The sequence below is a fragment of the Coregonus lavaretus genome (assembly GCF_964263955.1).
Source record: "Coregonus lavaretus genome assembly, chromosome: 4".
NCBI lineage: Eukaryota > Metazoa > Chordata > Actinopteri > Salmoniformes > Salmonidae > Coregonus > Coregonus lavaretus.
Window position 1 is genome coordinate 8825272 of NC_139991.1, and position 15593 is coordinate 8840864.

The following is a 15593-nucleotide window of genomic DNA, read 5'->3' on the forward strand; positions in this document are numbered from 1 at the left end:
ATTACATTTTACATTTTAGTCATTTAGCAGACGCTCTTATCCAGAGCGACTTACAGTTAGTGCATACATTATTTTTTCATACCCCCTGTGGGAATCGAACCCACAACCCTGGCGTTGCAAACGCCATGCTCTATCAACTGAGCTACATCCCTGCCGGCCATTCCCTCCCCTACCCTGGACGATGCTGGGCCAATTGCGCGCCGCCCCATGGGTCTCCCGGTCGCGGAACTGCAAAGCAGAACTGCAAACTGCAGTTGATCCCCTTTCATCTAGGTTTTATCTGTACAACACATTTGTAAGGAATCTCTGAAGCTGGAGACTCTTATCTCCCTCACTAACTTTAAGCATCAGTTGTCAGACCACCTTACCGATCACTGCACCTGTACACAGCCCATCTGAAATTAGCCCACACAACTACCTCATCCCCATATTGTTATTTATTTTGCTCATTTGCACCCCAGTATTTCTATTTGCACATCATCTCTTGCACATCTATCATTCCAGTGTTAATACTAATTGTAATTATTTTGCACTATGGCCTATTTATTGCCTTACCTCCATAACTTGCAACATTTGCACACACTGTATATAATAATAATAATAAGCCATTTAGCAGACGCTTTTATCCAAAGCGACTTACAGTCATGCGTGCATACATTTTTGTGTATGGGTGGTCCCGGGGATCGAACCCACTACCTTGGCGTTACAAGTGCCGTGCTCTACCAGCTGAGCTACAGAGGACCACATATATATTTTCTGTTGTATTTTTGACTTTATGTTTGTTTTACCCCATATGTAACTCTGTGTTGTTGTTTTTATCGCACTGCTTTGCTTTATCTTGGCCAGGTCGCAGTTGTAAATGAGAACTTGTTCTCATCTGGTTTACCTGGTTAAATAAAGGTGAAAAAAAAAAAAAATGAAAAAATAAGATTTCCTGTACAGACAATATTTGTTATAGATTATTCCAGCAGATGGAGCTACTGTGTATATTACTCTTGAGCAGTAGGTGTGTCCAAATCCTGTGCATTTTACCAATGGCCTCGTTTGCCATGACGTATTTCCTGGGGCTTTGTGACGTGGACCCCTCAGCTGTTTTGAGAGGGTTCATACAATCATGTTTATTTATTTTACTTTGTAACCATTAACAATGTAGTATGGTAGTTGTAAGAGTATATTCGATTAATTAGTATATCGAAGAAGCCAGGGGATCAATGCATAATGTAAACGGGAACTGGTAAACATATAGAATAAACCCTCCTAAGGCATTGGAAAGTTTCCCGATTATTGAGGCGCTCATGAGGAGTTTTGTACTGGTGTGCCTTCGTTCCTGGAAGAGGCCAGACTAGTTGGTTAGTGCGTGGAGTGTGCTTTGCCTGTCATCGGTATTGCCTCGTCCCTATCTACGGAGACACTCAGGCTGTAACTGTGTCCGCTAGAAGGGCATCACGAGCCTGGCTGTAACGTTAGCTGAAACATGACGCCGTCGACGTTGATCCCGGTTGTTGTTGTTCTGTGGACAGTGGCGGTTCTAGACACATTTTACTAGGGGGGCCAAGGAGGGGCCAGTGTTTAATCAGGGGGGCACACATAAAAAAACTGGCAACACATGATATTCAAAGATTATAAACTTTATTTTACTTTAAAATCATATGACATTTATTGTAACACGTATTTTGTACAAGAGTGCAGATGCAAGAGAGATAGTGCCATAAAAATGAAAAAAAAAAAAAAAAAAAGTACAGGGTACAAATACAGGGTTCATATTCAATGTGAACAAAACTCCAGGATACAACAAAGGGTACAACAATGTGCCATTTCCTATTTATGGAAGCCCCACTACTGTGGACAGTTGATTCCACATTTTGTTTTAAGAAAGAGAACTTTCTGAGTGATTTATAAACAAAACACACTACCCTGTATCCATTTAGGTAAAATAAACCAAATCAGAAAAGAAATTCAATTCAAAGAGGCTTTACTAGCATGACCATATTGACATACAGTATTGCTAAAGCACATAAACAGGGAAACGTGTTACACATTAACATCCAGTAGTCCAATAGGATGCAGACAATAAACATTAAGTTAACATTCGTTTAAAAGCAACAATCATGTCAACACAATGTAGCAATATGAACAACACTGATGGATATCAGCAACAACATGAAAACAAGAATATTACAGGTGTCTGTGTGTGTGTGTGTGTGTGTCTGTGTCTTTGTGTACTTCACTGTCAGTTGATGAGCAGGTGTACAAAAAAAGGCTTTACAACATATATGGGCAAGTCCATTTAGGACAGCACATTTCCACCATAGTTCACATTAGGAAAAAATGACAGCATGAATGCTCACTAAACAAACATATACTACATATACCTTTTTATACACATTTTTTTCCAGTAATTTTTTAAGAGTGAAAGGGAAGTAAGCAATCGCTCATCATAGGATCATACATATTTCAGTTACAATATTAGTTACAATATTAGTGTTAGTTAGATCATCATGTCAAAGCTGGACCTGCAAAGTCTGAACGACACAAGTGTGCAATGATTGGAGTGATTTTGTTTCTTTTTTTTCTTGCTTTGCTTGTTTTCAAAAGGAAAAATCATAGTTGGTAAAAAATAAAATAAACTTTCGTTGAAAGGTATCACACTGTATAATTTACAAATATCTAAAGAGGTTTAGTGGATGCCATAAAACATCTGTGGAGCTTGAAGATTTGTAGTAGATAGATGTTTGGCAGAGATAATTCAAAAGAATAAAATCATAAACTCTATCTAACTTTTTTGTTTGCTGGGGCAAAAAATGACTTTATGTCCCTTCCTCGTTTCATGATAACTATTAGAAGAAGAAAAAACGTAGGGGCATGCATTACATTTTGTTACCTAACCATCCCTCCCTACTTAACACTGGCAGATAACCTGTTGATTACTTTACTAAAAATGTATTTGTTATCGCGATGCAACAGCCAAGACGGATGAAGTTACGTGGTTAACATCACAACATTGTGTAGACCTAGCAAGGATAGCCTACTAACATTTGGATATTTGCTTCTGCTTCGATGAGTTTGCTTAGATATGATTACATTTCTAAACAAATCGAGACCAGACATTTAAAAACTTGATTTGATTTATGTGTGAGGAACAAAAGGAACATGTAGGCTATGTGCAAGAACAACAAGTCACTTATGATATTAAATCGTTTTGCTTACCTTCGACCTTCGGGTGCGCCACTCTAATTTACCCGTGTAGAACGTTGCCGTGTAGAGCGTTGCATTAGTTCCGCTTTTGGCGCTCGCGTGTAAAATAGTTATAAATTCATAATTTTTTATTTGGTCAGCACGGGGGGGCCACAGGGGTGGCCAGGGACATTTCCAGGGAGGCACGGGCCTCCCCCGGCCTCCGTGTAAAACCGCCACTGTCTGTGGAGTGAGTTTGTTTGAAATTATATTCAGATTACCGTCCAAATCGGAACGATCAGAGAAACAGAAGGCTGGAATTAGACACAGGAGAGAAATTGGGTGAAAGAGCGCGTGCTCTGAGCGCCGCAGAAACGCAGTAGGCTACATTGTATCAAGTAGTTGTTGCTGATTACGCGATACAGTGTTACTTTACTGAAATACCAGCGGGAGACGATTCAGGAACGTCTTGTATTCGAAGTTTATCGCCCAGCCGTATGCAGTTGTCAAGGACATTTGTGGTAAGTTGTCGGTTTTCTTAGCAATAATAAGCAATTTCTGCTATGAACCACAATTGTTGTCATAAAATTCGATTAAACTTGAATGGTTTAGTGAAACGTTGGATAACTTTGTGAGCTACGAGCAGAAGTTTTCTTTATAGCCGAACTGGGCATGTTGACTCACTGGTATGACTGTCAAAAGAGGAGATATTCAATGTTTTGCGCCCAACTTTAAGAAAGACCTCCTGAAAGATTTTTTGATTCGATTGGAATTGTAGTTAGGCTGCTTATGATTTGAAGAAGGGTCTATTCATTGGAGAAAACGCTAATACTGTAGCCTTGCTACTGTATATGATTAAGCTTTTTTCATGGTAATTTAACACTTTCCTTATGGTAGAGCATATGAATTGTCTGCAAGCAGCATACAGTGGGGTGTTAGAGGAGACCAAGACAGGATATTGTAGTGTGCTGTAAATTAAAAACCTTAGGACCTGGATACTCTGTGGATTGTGATACGAATGTATTGTCTAATCACATATTCAAGTGATTATCACCTTTAAGTGCCCTTATCATGTTTCCATGTTAGTGTGTGTGTCAGAGCCTGGCTGTCCTCTCCCTGAGTTCCAATTTGCCTTTGGAAAAATGCCAATTGGGAAAATGCAAATTGTGCAAATAACAACTGGGCTCTGAGAAAGTTTGTTCCTGTTTGTGAGATATGTTGACTTTCTAGCCATTCCTCAACTCCTGAGCCAGTGGCCATGTTTTGATTGCTAGTAGGGAGACCTAACACCTCTGGCAGGGGAAAATGCTGAAGGGTTCTAACCTTGGCCACTGGTCTGTTATCTCCTGTCAAGGGCAAGAGCAGCATCACCACCTCCATCTGCAGTTGGACCTACACCTGGTGAAATTATCACCCTAGGATGTAATGTGTTTTCTATTTGGCCTTTGGTGACCCTTTTTGATAATTTCAAGCGGAGTTATGAAATGTATGACTACTTTTTTACTGATTTTGATTCACATCTATCTGTTATCGCTTGTGCAGCTTTATAATAGTTGCTGCCAAACTTTGACGTATGGTATAATTTACTCTGCTAACACTTATGTGCACTGGCAGCAAGATGGCTGGTTTCCCACTTTCTCCTGCGAGCAGTAAAGTAGTTGAGCTTTTGTTATTCCATGGTGTATGGTTTTTATACTGACGTTAAACTCTGGCTGAATGGTTGAGTGCCCAGATGAGGTCACTAGGGGCGGGTGTACTTTGAGCCATGCGTGTCTGTGAACGTTAAAGGGAGGCTTGGGGAAGGTGCACTCCTCTGTCTGTGTGTGTGCTGCCTCTGCATCAGATCGGACTGCATCAGAATCATAACAACAACAGTAGTCTGAAGCACAAAGGTGAGCTGCATATCTTACAGCTGTTTTTCCCTTGAAAGTGTTATGCTGTTAAGACTGTAGTTTTCTTTAGGGCATTCAGAGAAAACCAGTGCCTGTTTATATTTAAGAGTATAATTAAATTTTTATTCAGATAAGTATTTTGTCTTGTTTGTAGCCTCTTAAACTGGAATGTTTTGGTCTCTGAGCTCGACAAACAAGTTGTTTTGCCAGAAGCTAGTTATCACTCTGACCATGTGGTTTAGCAGGTTTTAAGCCAATGCTTAATCTGGACCTCTACATTGTGTCTTTAGCATTGCAAAGAATTCTCTAAGTGTATCATAAATATTTGGGCATGAAGAAGCTTTGGTGTGCCCGAATAAATAAATGAACCGTGGAGAATCGGACTGATTTGTGCCCATCTCAGAGGAACGATCTGACTATACAGACTGTCTAGTTTTGTGTTTGCTGCTCTGATAGCACTGGCTGCAGTTGCAGAGCAAACTCCTCTCTTCTCATAGTTGTGTGGAGGCACCGCAGCTCTTCTGCCCTGCAGGGTTCCACATGCACTGAGGTTTAGGGAACAATGGGCAGAATAGTGTGTCTGAGCGTGATATAATGGCTTTCATGTTGCTTAAATGTTTCTCATTTCTGAGCTAAGGCTTTTTCATTTCTTTGCCAGGCATTTTCTTCTCAGAACCTTTTCTGTGAAACTAGGAATGTCAGTCATCATTGTGGAATAATAGGAATGTCAGTTTCTTGAGCTGTCAATCCTGGCATATTCCTGCTATTGTAACACAGTGTGGTACTTTTAGTCATTTTATAGTTACAATTGCATTGTATTTGGTGGCTTTGGCCAAGTGTTCTGTCAGAATAGTACATCAGTTCTGAAAGCTGAAGTTGTTCCACCTGAGTATTTTCATACTGCTACTTTTTGTAGAGCTGTTTTTGAACTGTTTAGTGATGAAAAGATTCATCACCCCCTCTATAATAAACAATATATATGTTGCCGGCCAGTACAACAGCAGAACTAGGCATTACATAAAGTGTAAATGTTGCTGCTTGTTAGGCGGGTATGTTTTGTCAGGTCTATTAGAACAGCTGTAACTGTAGAACACAGGGATTTGACAGCCACTCTGCCAATGGATTTCACAAAGCCTAGTGACTAGTAGAATTTTAACTTGGTCTTTGAAATGTTCTCATTGAATTAAATAACCTGGAATGCATCAAATGTTTATTCAAATAAGTATTTTGTCTTGTTTGTAGAATGTTTTGGTCTCTGTTGAGCTCGATAAACAAGTTGTTTTGCCAGAAGCTAATTATCACTCTGACCATGTGGTTTAGCAGATTTTAAGCCAATGCTTAATCTGGACCTCTACATTGTTTCTTTAGCATTGCAAAGAATTCTCTAAGTGTATCATAAATCTTTGGGCACGAAGAAGCTTTGGTGTGCCTGAATAAATGGTTATTTTATGCATTATGTAATGTTATTTGTGATGGAATTAGGATACTACAGTACAAACCTTTAGTAATGAGTAAGTGTATGAGTCAGTAGGGATTTTTCCTCATCCCTATAAATTGTCTGAAAGGCGCAGTCAGAAGTAGTTTTATTTGGAGAATAGTTATTTGTAACTAACGGCCAGTAGGCCTATAGCTAGATCAGTATTGAAGAGATTTTAACTATGCCATGCTACTTTGTACCTCTGCCTGCTATTTTAAGCTTTAATTAGTTGAATCCTCCAGGATTTTTCACCCAGCTTCTCATTTAGCATATTCATGCCATGCAACACTATCTCTCTGCTTTGTTTCTGCATTTCAAGACATTGTCTTTTTTCCAGACGCACTGTAATTTGCATTTATTGGGTTTCAATTGCCAAAAGTGCTTCAAAGGGGAGCCGAGCCTTGCATGTTTTTTCATATTTTCTTCTTTCAAATTTCCTGTGTGGAGCTTGAGCCTCCAAGGTTCCTCAGACAGAGCCCCATCCCAGCGGAGGTCTCATAACTGACTGACTGACCGACTGCCAATGGGTAACACTCATCCTAATAGGGACGACCAGCTGAAATCTCCCCATCACTCTCTCTCTCTCTGACACTCCATGACTCATCATCATCATCCGATTTCCTTTTGAAAGACCGAGCTGGAAATGTAAATGTTATGTTCTATAAAAAATATTATTTGAAGGTTGAGGAACGGATAGGGCCAGTGTTCTTTGTAGCTGTTTGGGAAAGTAATGGAAGAACGGACGTCTCAAAGCAGCCTCAACCACATTCTCTGAAGTCAGCTGGGCTGCATTTCTTAATTGGTTTCACTCTGAACACCTCTCATACTAGTGGTTAGGGATCTCTATGGGGTTGGACAGTGTTTTCATGATTCCGGTTAGACTAGTTATTGCTGGGTGACTTCTAGTCATTGCTGGGCGAAACTGAAGTCTTCTATCTTGGCTTACAGAAGGAGAGTGAGAGGGGAAGTAGAGTAGGAAATGTGTGATCCATAAGCTTTGCATAATACATGGTAAGAGACATCCACCACCTCCAGTGCTGAGAAAAGCCAGGAAGCAAAGTTAGGAGGAAAATAATATTTAAACCGTCATGGATTTGTTGTTAGTTTGTCAGGTGAACTGGCTGTTGAAAAGTCTGTCAGACACACAGTCTGCATTTGCAATCAACATTTTCATGCTATAGAAATTGGCACGGACTCTGTTTCCTTCAACTAATGATTGCTATTTTCTTTCAAAGTGCCTTTTGTAATTCCAAATACAATATGTGTTTAATTGTCATAGCTTCACTGAAAGGGAGAAGTAAGGACCTTGGACTCCTTTAACTAAAAAGTCAGTCAAGTCCATTGTTAATCTGGTATTGTTCCCCTGTAAATGTTGACATCTTCACGTCACTCCGCTCTCCTTTTGTAATGCTGTTGTCATGGTTGCGATGTAACAAGTCAGCCAGCTTTGGCAGGATTGACTTCCCTCTGACAATACATGCTGCTTCCGCTCACTATTACAGCGCTCTGAATAGCAGCTGTAAGAGTTGTTTTTCTCATTGTGCTGAGCTCTGCTACACGTTTGTAACGCTCTCTTTCTTCTTAGGTGATCCCGGTGCAGTGACTGTCCTGTGCCGTCTCTCTGCGCCCCTGTATGTCCCCCGGCCACCCCCGGCCTGTCATAGAGACACTGAGCTCAGGGACTGCGCTGCTGTAGGACCCCATGGCTCTGGGCCCTACATCCTCCTCCATGGGCCCCTGGTCCTGGCTGGCTGAGCGGCTAATGCTGGGGCCCCTGCTGGTCCTGCTGGTGTCTGGGCTGGGCATGGCCCTTGGTCAGAGGGTTTACACCAACACATGGGCTGTCCATATCGCTGGAGGACCAGACGAGGCTGACCGCATTGCCGGTAAACACGGCTTCGTCAACCATGGCAATGTGAGTTGTTGGGTATTCTTCACCCTCTTTTGTTTGTGTCTCTGTGTTTTGTCTAAGTGAATGATTAGGGAATATCTACTACAGAAAGTGCTGATCTAGATCGCTTTTCCCACATTGCCTGTTAGTGCCAAATTACCTGACCCCAAATTGGCTTAAATATTTATTAGACTTGGAAGTTGCCAGCCTCTGAGGCACTTGGAACAAATTGAATTACGTTATCACTTTACTAGAGCAGAAAAAATAATTTTCTTTAAAAAAATATTATTTATGGGAGTAATATTGAGAATGTTGTGTGGTATTTATGTCCTACATAACTTGTAAAATGCAGTGCTTCTGCTGGATATTTAGGCTAAATATTAGTGTACCAGAGGCAGTGGTCCTTATAGAAACCCCTTGATGACTGTTTAATTTCAGTTAATCCATTCCAGAGAAATGACTCACCCAAACAGACTAAACACATTTACCTGAATGACTGCAGCATTGCCTTTCTGGGTAAGATGTCTCTTCTGTTACTCTCTTACTGAGAGTGGCTGACCACAACCTCAATACGAATCACACACCTGTGTGTGTCTGTGGAGATCTCTGTATTGTCCTGAAAGCGTCACTCATCACTCTGCTTTTCACACAGCTTTTCATCTCATTGCTTAAGGGAAGGAGGCCTTCAAAGTCCACCATATGCTCAGCCTGCTGTTTTGTTTCATGTAAATGAGATCATCAGAATATGGCCTCCCTTTCCTCTCTGACATGTTAGCATTCTCAACACTACCACAGTCTTCCATGCTTTTCTGTTCAATGAAACATCCCACAACCCTTTTTCTGTGGTGGTCTTCCTTTGTCGCAGATGAGAGGCAAGTCATGGTACATTTCATGTGGTGTTAACATAACTTTTTGAACTAGCCATCAGACTCTTCCCTCTAGTCTCCTCAATGCGCTGTGTTGTGGCATTGTTTGCATAGTGGAGCTGTGTGTTTGTGTCAGGAACAGATGATCCTACAGGAGCTTCCTGACCGGAATGCGCAATCAGAGCGTGGGTGAGATGGGACTTTGAACTGGGAATTGCACAGTGTGGATAATGGAAGACAAACAGGCAGTGGCAGGAATGGGACTCTGATCCTATGAGCAGCACCACCAGGGTTTAGGTTTTCACTGTTCCTCTCCTTCCTTCCGTTTTGAGGACAATCTATGAATAATTAAGCTCTCCTTTTGTTGGGGGGGGGGGGGGGGGGTGTAAAAGAAATTTAACATTTCCTGTTTGTAAGTGGGCCATTATATTCTCTGGTTGCTCCATCAGAAGACTTCAATGGAAGTATGATGAGTAGAATTACTTTTTTAGTCTCTGTCATTTCTGCATCCATTTCACATTTAACTTTTATAGCTTCCTTCCTGGTTAGCCTGTATCCTGCTAGTCAACTAGTTCTAACTTCTTCCAGTTAGAAGTCATTCATGATGCATCTGGTCATGAGATAGATCTCTGTGTGTAAGATAATTATTGTTCCGGTGACATTATAAAGTGATACCTTTAGTTGGGTGTTTTATCATTCTGACATGTCTCTCTGTTTTGGATGTTGCCTACTGTGGAACTGTAGTGGCTGTGAGTCAATTTCCTTTAAAAGGCCCTTTTGCCTAAAGGTTTATTTTATACTAATGCCATGGGCAATAATGTTGATTTATCAAAAAATGATCTGAATCACATAGTAAACATCAGTTTAGACCTTTTTAGAGCTCAGACAGACTCAATAAAGGTTGCAAATGAAAAAAAGAAAATATCAATGGTGTCTGAAAACTCACCCGAGAGAGATAAAATAAGATTGCTTAATCCCTTTGAGGAAAATATGTTGTGGAAATAACTGGGGAGGATTGTGAAATCACTAGCTAGCAAGGAAACACACAAAATGGTTGCAAGAAAATATTCTCTTTTTAGTTGATTTATTTATAATATGTTTACATGGCGTCCATCAACAGATTCTATTGTGGGCTATGGAAAGGTCAGACGATAAACCTTCCCTCCCACTGACTCCTAGTTTGTGTTTAGTGGGTGTATAATGTCAGTAATTGGTAGTGGTGTGGGCCTGTAGGCTGACGTGTGGGTGACTGATTGGTTCTAATGGAAAGGTGGACCCAGTAATTCTTCCTTCTGAGGGAATCTAAGGAGAGTTTAATCAGCCTGCCCTGCCAGTGTGACCGGTGACCGGCCCTCACGTGGTAGTTAGGTTACCTCTGTAGCAGTCAGCCAACCAGGGACAATAGTGGATATCTGGAGGGCCCGGTAAGATATTGTAGCTCCTTCTTCCACACCAACTGACCCCTGTTTCCCCTGTGTGATAGTGACAGTAATTAAAGAGCTTGGTCGGACATGAAGCCAGGCTTCCTGCCCTGGAGCAGTCTTGGCCTGTGGGTCTCTCTTCTCTCTGTTGACAGATGTTAGGCCTCTCCTTTCTATAGACTAGACCCCACCACTCTTCACAGGGCATCCATTTTTGATTAGGGGCCTGTATTCCAACCGACAGCATTTCTTACCGATCATCAGGAATGTTGTTTATGCTGCAAGACACCGAGTGCAGACTAATCAGTAATCTCACTGTGAAATGTCCATTGGCTTTGTTTTTACTGTGATTACTGGTAAGCCATTAACTATGTGTTGGCCATAAGGGAGTAAGGACTCCAGACATGACCATTAGAGACACTTACTCAGACTGTGTCCAGGAAACTGGAGTGAGCTGTGTGTGGGCCTCTCTGTCTGTATGACTGCTGAGTAGATTTGTCCCATCACCATAAAGGGATCTGAACATGATGGAGACTTAAAAAGCTGTTTTGAGCCAAAATGGTGAAATAAGTTTAGGGCCTCACTCGGTTGACCAGAGCCAAGTTTAGCCAAGCCTCATTGGTCAGATCAGTAACTCTACTCGGCTAATGTGCTTTACTCTGACCTTTTGCTCTGGCAAAAAACACAATATTTTCTCTACATGGTTATACCTGGCCCAGCCCCAGACCTACAGCGGGAAGGGACATGCTGTAATGACAACACTTCAGCTTTTATAAGCTCTTGTCCTCCACTTTAGAGTTGGCAGAGTCTGGAAATTGAGTCTGAAATGTAGTTAGTTTTCTCTCCGCAGCAGTGTGGTATTTGAGTCTTCTCAGACATTTAGATTGCTCTTCCATTGCCCTTGGGTCTCTTCTTGAGGAATAAGGCAGCCAACTTCCTCAATATAAGCATGGCACTTCTGTGCTGTTTGTACCCACTCTAATGGTATATATTTGCCTTCATGGTTGGCCTTATTCCTCGAGTTTGGTTTGCTCAATTGCAATGGTCTCCAGTTAGAGGACAGAGTTGAACCTGTCATGCTGTTAGCGTTCACACTGCAAGTGAGTACTCAGTCACTGTGCGTGTGATATTATAATGCTAACACCTCCAATGTGGCTACAGGAAAACCACAGTGTTTTGACATCTTGCATAGGCTATTGCAACCACATTATCTTGACATCCAGATCAGCCAGCTCACTGGTAGTTTCTATATGCCTCATCCTCTCTGTCTGTTTTTGGCTTGGTGACGTACTGCGTGACCTTAACTCTCTCAGACCCAAACCAAAAACCTGCCGGTAGGAAAAGGCCATTCACAGGGTGACGTGACATGAAACCTGCAAACGTAGAAATTCCCAGCCAAGTGTCCCTGGAACATTGAACATCGCACCTAGAGCAGCACTGACTACAGCTGTGTTTGTTTTGTGGACAAGGCAAGGCCACAAACGGCATCAGGCAAGGTTGATGACCTGATGGGCCGTTGATGCAATGTGAGGGGGCCAACTGGGGGGAGCGAGGCGCTCTGTACGGCCTGCTCGGCTGAATGAAGTGTGAGATGATTTGGAGTATGGTAAAGAGGGGAGCAGCACTTTACATTTACGAGGGGGGGCTGGGGGGGTAGCGCAGGTGGGGGGGGGGGGGGGGCTGAACTCGCCCTGGGTGGTGTGTGTGTGGTAAGGTTAGTCTGGGGGTGCTCCATCCCTCTGTATTTTGAAGGCCTTCCAGACTCCTCATCTCAGTACCATGTGGATCAGTGTGAGTATGTGTTCATCTGCTTTATCTAGCTGTATAGAAGGCCATGGATAGAGCCCACAGCTGCATGGACAGAGGCCATACAGAACCATGACTACACCTTACTACATGGAACAGTCACATCTGTTCAGCCAACAGTACATCATTTATGTGGAGTATTTGTTCATCGCACCTGCATTAATATGCATTAACTTTGAAATAACATGAAAGGAGATAAAACGGTCATGCAGAAATGCGATAATACCATCATGCAGAGAGATTCTCTGTTGAAATAGTACAATCATACTTAATGATCTTCCTGATGCAATGAGGAATCCATCGCCAGTCATTGTGCAAAAGCAATTGTAGTAGAGCTCTGATCAAAGCAGTTATTCTGTCTTCCCTGGACTGATGGTGAAGGATACAAGGGTTCCAGTTGCCTGAGCAGGGCCTGGTGAGGAATGGCATGCCCCAGCTGTGGTGTGGGGCTGGTGTGTGCAGGTGTTGTATTGAAGTGGAGGGAGGGCAGGGGGATCACAGGCTGTAGCTGAGGGGGTTTTATGACCCCCTGATTGTCCCTGTAGAGTTCCCATCCATTCCACCCCTGGGACTCAGCAGCTCTGGCCCCTGGCTGGTTATTACGGCAATGAGCCACCGATGTCTCTGTTAAAAACACAACCACCTTTTTCTAATTTCACTGTTAACGTTGGCCAGCTGTTAAAAGTGGATTAGATAGGTGGCCAAATGGCCTGAGAATATATAATTTTTCTTGTTGCGTTTTTCTAGAGCTCTCCGAGAATGCAGGTGTACTGCAGTAGTTGGTGTTTCTCAACCTTGGGTGTTTTGCCTAAGCCCTGTGTCTGACCTGCCTGAGAAGTCTCTACTCCATCATGGCTGAAGCTCATAAAGCCTGCGATGTTGTTGATGAGGCTCGGAGTCCTGGTATTAAACCTGTCCCTCTGCTGGAATAGTGTGCTATTTCTTGGGCATACCTTGTCTCCTGTGGTTTACTGCCCCTGCCTGGCTTAATGGTCTCATATCTCTGGTCCTCTTTCTACCTACTCCTGATTAAAGACATATATCCACAGTCAATTACTGTCGTTATAGAGTGATTCACCCTAGCTTTTATAACATGGTTGACCTTTTGGCACTGTCATTGGGTTGGGGTAAGTCGAATAGCAGAAGTTACACACACTTGTATATGAAGTTGAGAGCTTTTTGAAAAGCGGTGTTTGCATGATGGATGTCTCTCTTTTCTCCACCTACTTTCATAGTTCCCAGGAATTTAGAACAGGTTTGTGCTGTTTTCCTTTTCGAGAAATGATGCAAATGCCTTGCTACTGATGTACAGATTTTTAACAAAATCTGCCTTTCCTGTCCTATTTTAACTAATGCCAACTTCTTTTGATTATTTATAGACAGATGTGGGAAGGAAGCTGATCAATAAATAAATGCCTCATCGTTTCCTTCACACGCTCATCAAGGTGGAATCCAGCGTTTCTCAGAACCCTGCCGTTTCCTTTTTCTCAACAAGCGCTGTGGTTTCTGTCACTAATGGCTGACGTGAACGCTTCCTGTGTTCAGGGGGTGAGCTAGGATGAGGAAGTGCCGGGGGGTACCCTTATTACAGAAGGTCAAATCTCTTCATCTTTATGATAATAAGAACAGGAGCATCCAGTTCATTCCACTGATTCAACCTCCAACTCTGTGTCTGTATTGTGTTAAGAGTACTCTGTTCCTTCTGTACTATGTGGAACCACAACGCACAAGGCCTAGCATTAAACCCATACATGATCTAATGGGGAAGGATGGTCTATCTCTGCCATCATGAGACAGGCTGATTCTAATCAGCGCTGGTACAGACCAGCCCCATGACTTGGCATGACTAGCGTTACTGGGGGGCATTTCCATCTAAAAGGACCCATGAGCATCAACATGTGAAGTTCATAGGCGCATTTCAAATGAATGCTAAGAGTCTATCCTTTTGAGCAATTTAAGGTGTGTATATATACACTGCTAAAAAAAATAAAGGGAACACTTAAACAACACAATGTAACTCCAAGTCAATCACACTTCTGTGAAATCAAACTGTCCACTTAGGAAGCAACACTGATTGACAATACATTTCACATGCTGTTGTGCAAATGGAATAGACAACAGGTCGAAATTATAGGCAATTAGCAAGACACCCCCAATAAAGGACTGGTTTTGCAGGTGGTGACCACAGACCACTTCTCAGTTCCTATGCTTCCTGGCTGATGTTTTGGTCACTTTTGAATGCTGGCGGTGCTTTCACTCTAGTGGTAGCATGAGACGGAGTCTACAACCCACACAAGTGGCTCAGGTAGTGCAGCTCATCCAGGATGGCACATCAATGCGAGCTGTGGCAAGAAGGTTTGCTGTGTCTGTCAGCGTAGTGTCCAGAGCATGGAGGCGCTACCAGGAGACAGGCCAGTACATCAGGAGACGTGGAGGAGGCCGTAGGAGGGCAACAACCCAGCAGCAGGACTGCTACCTCCGCCTTTGTGCAAGGAGGAGCAGGAGGAGCACTGCCAGAGCCCTGCAAAATGACCTCCAGCAGGCCACAAATGTGCATGTGTCTGCTCAAACGGTCAGAAACAGACTCCATGAGGGTGGTATGAGGGCCCGACGTCCACAGGTGGGGGTTGTGCTTACAGCCCAACACCGTGCAGGACGTTTGGCATTTGCCAGAGAACACCAAGATTGGCAAATTCGCCACTGGCGCCCTGTGCTCTTCACAGATGAAAGCAGGTTCACACTGAGCACATGTGACAGACGTGACACAGTCTGGAGACGCCGTGGAGAACGTTCTGCTGCCTGCAACATCCTCCAGCATGACCGGTTTGGCGGTGGGTCAGTCATGGTGTGGGGTGGCATTTCTTTGGGGGGCCGCACAGCCCTCCATGTGCTCGCCAGAGGTAGCCTGACTGCCATTAGGTACCGAGATGAGATCCACAGACCCCTTGTGAGACCATATGCTGGTGCGGTTGGCCCTGGGTTCCTCCTAATGCAAGACAATGCTAGACCTCATGTGGCTGGAGTGTGTCAGCAGTTCCTGCAAGAGGAAGGCATTGATGCTATGGA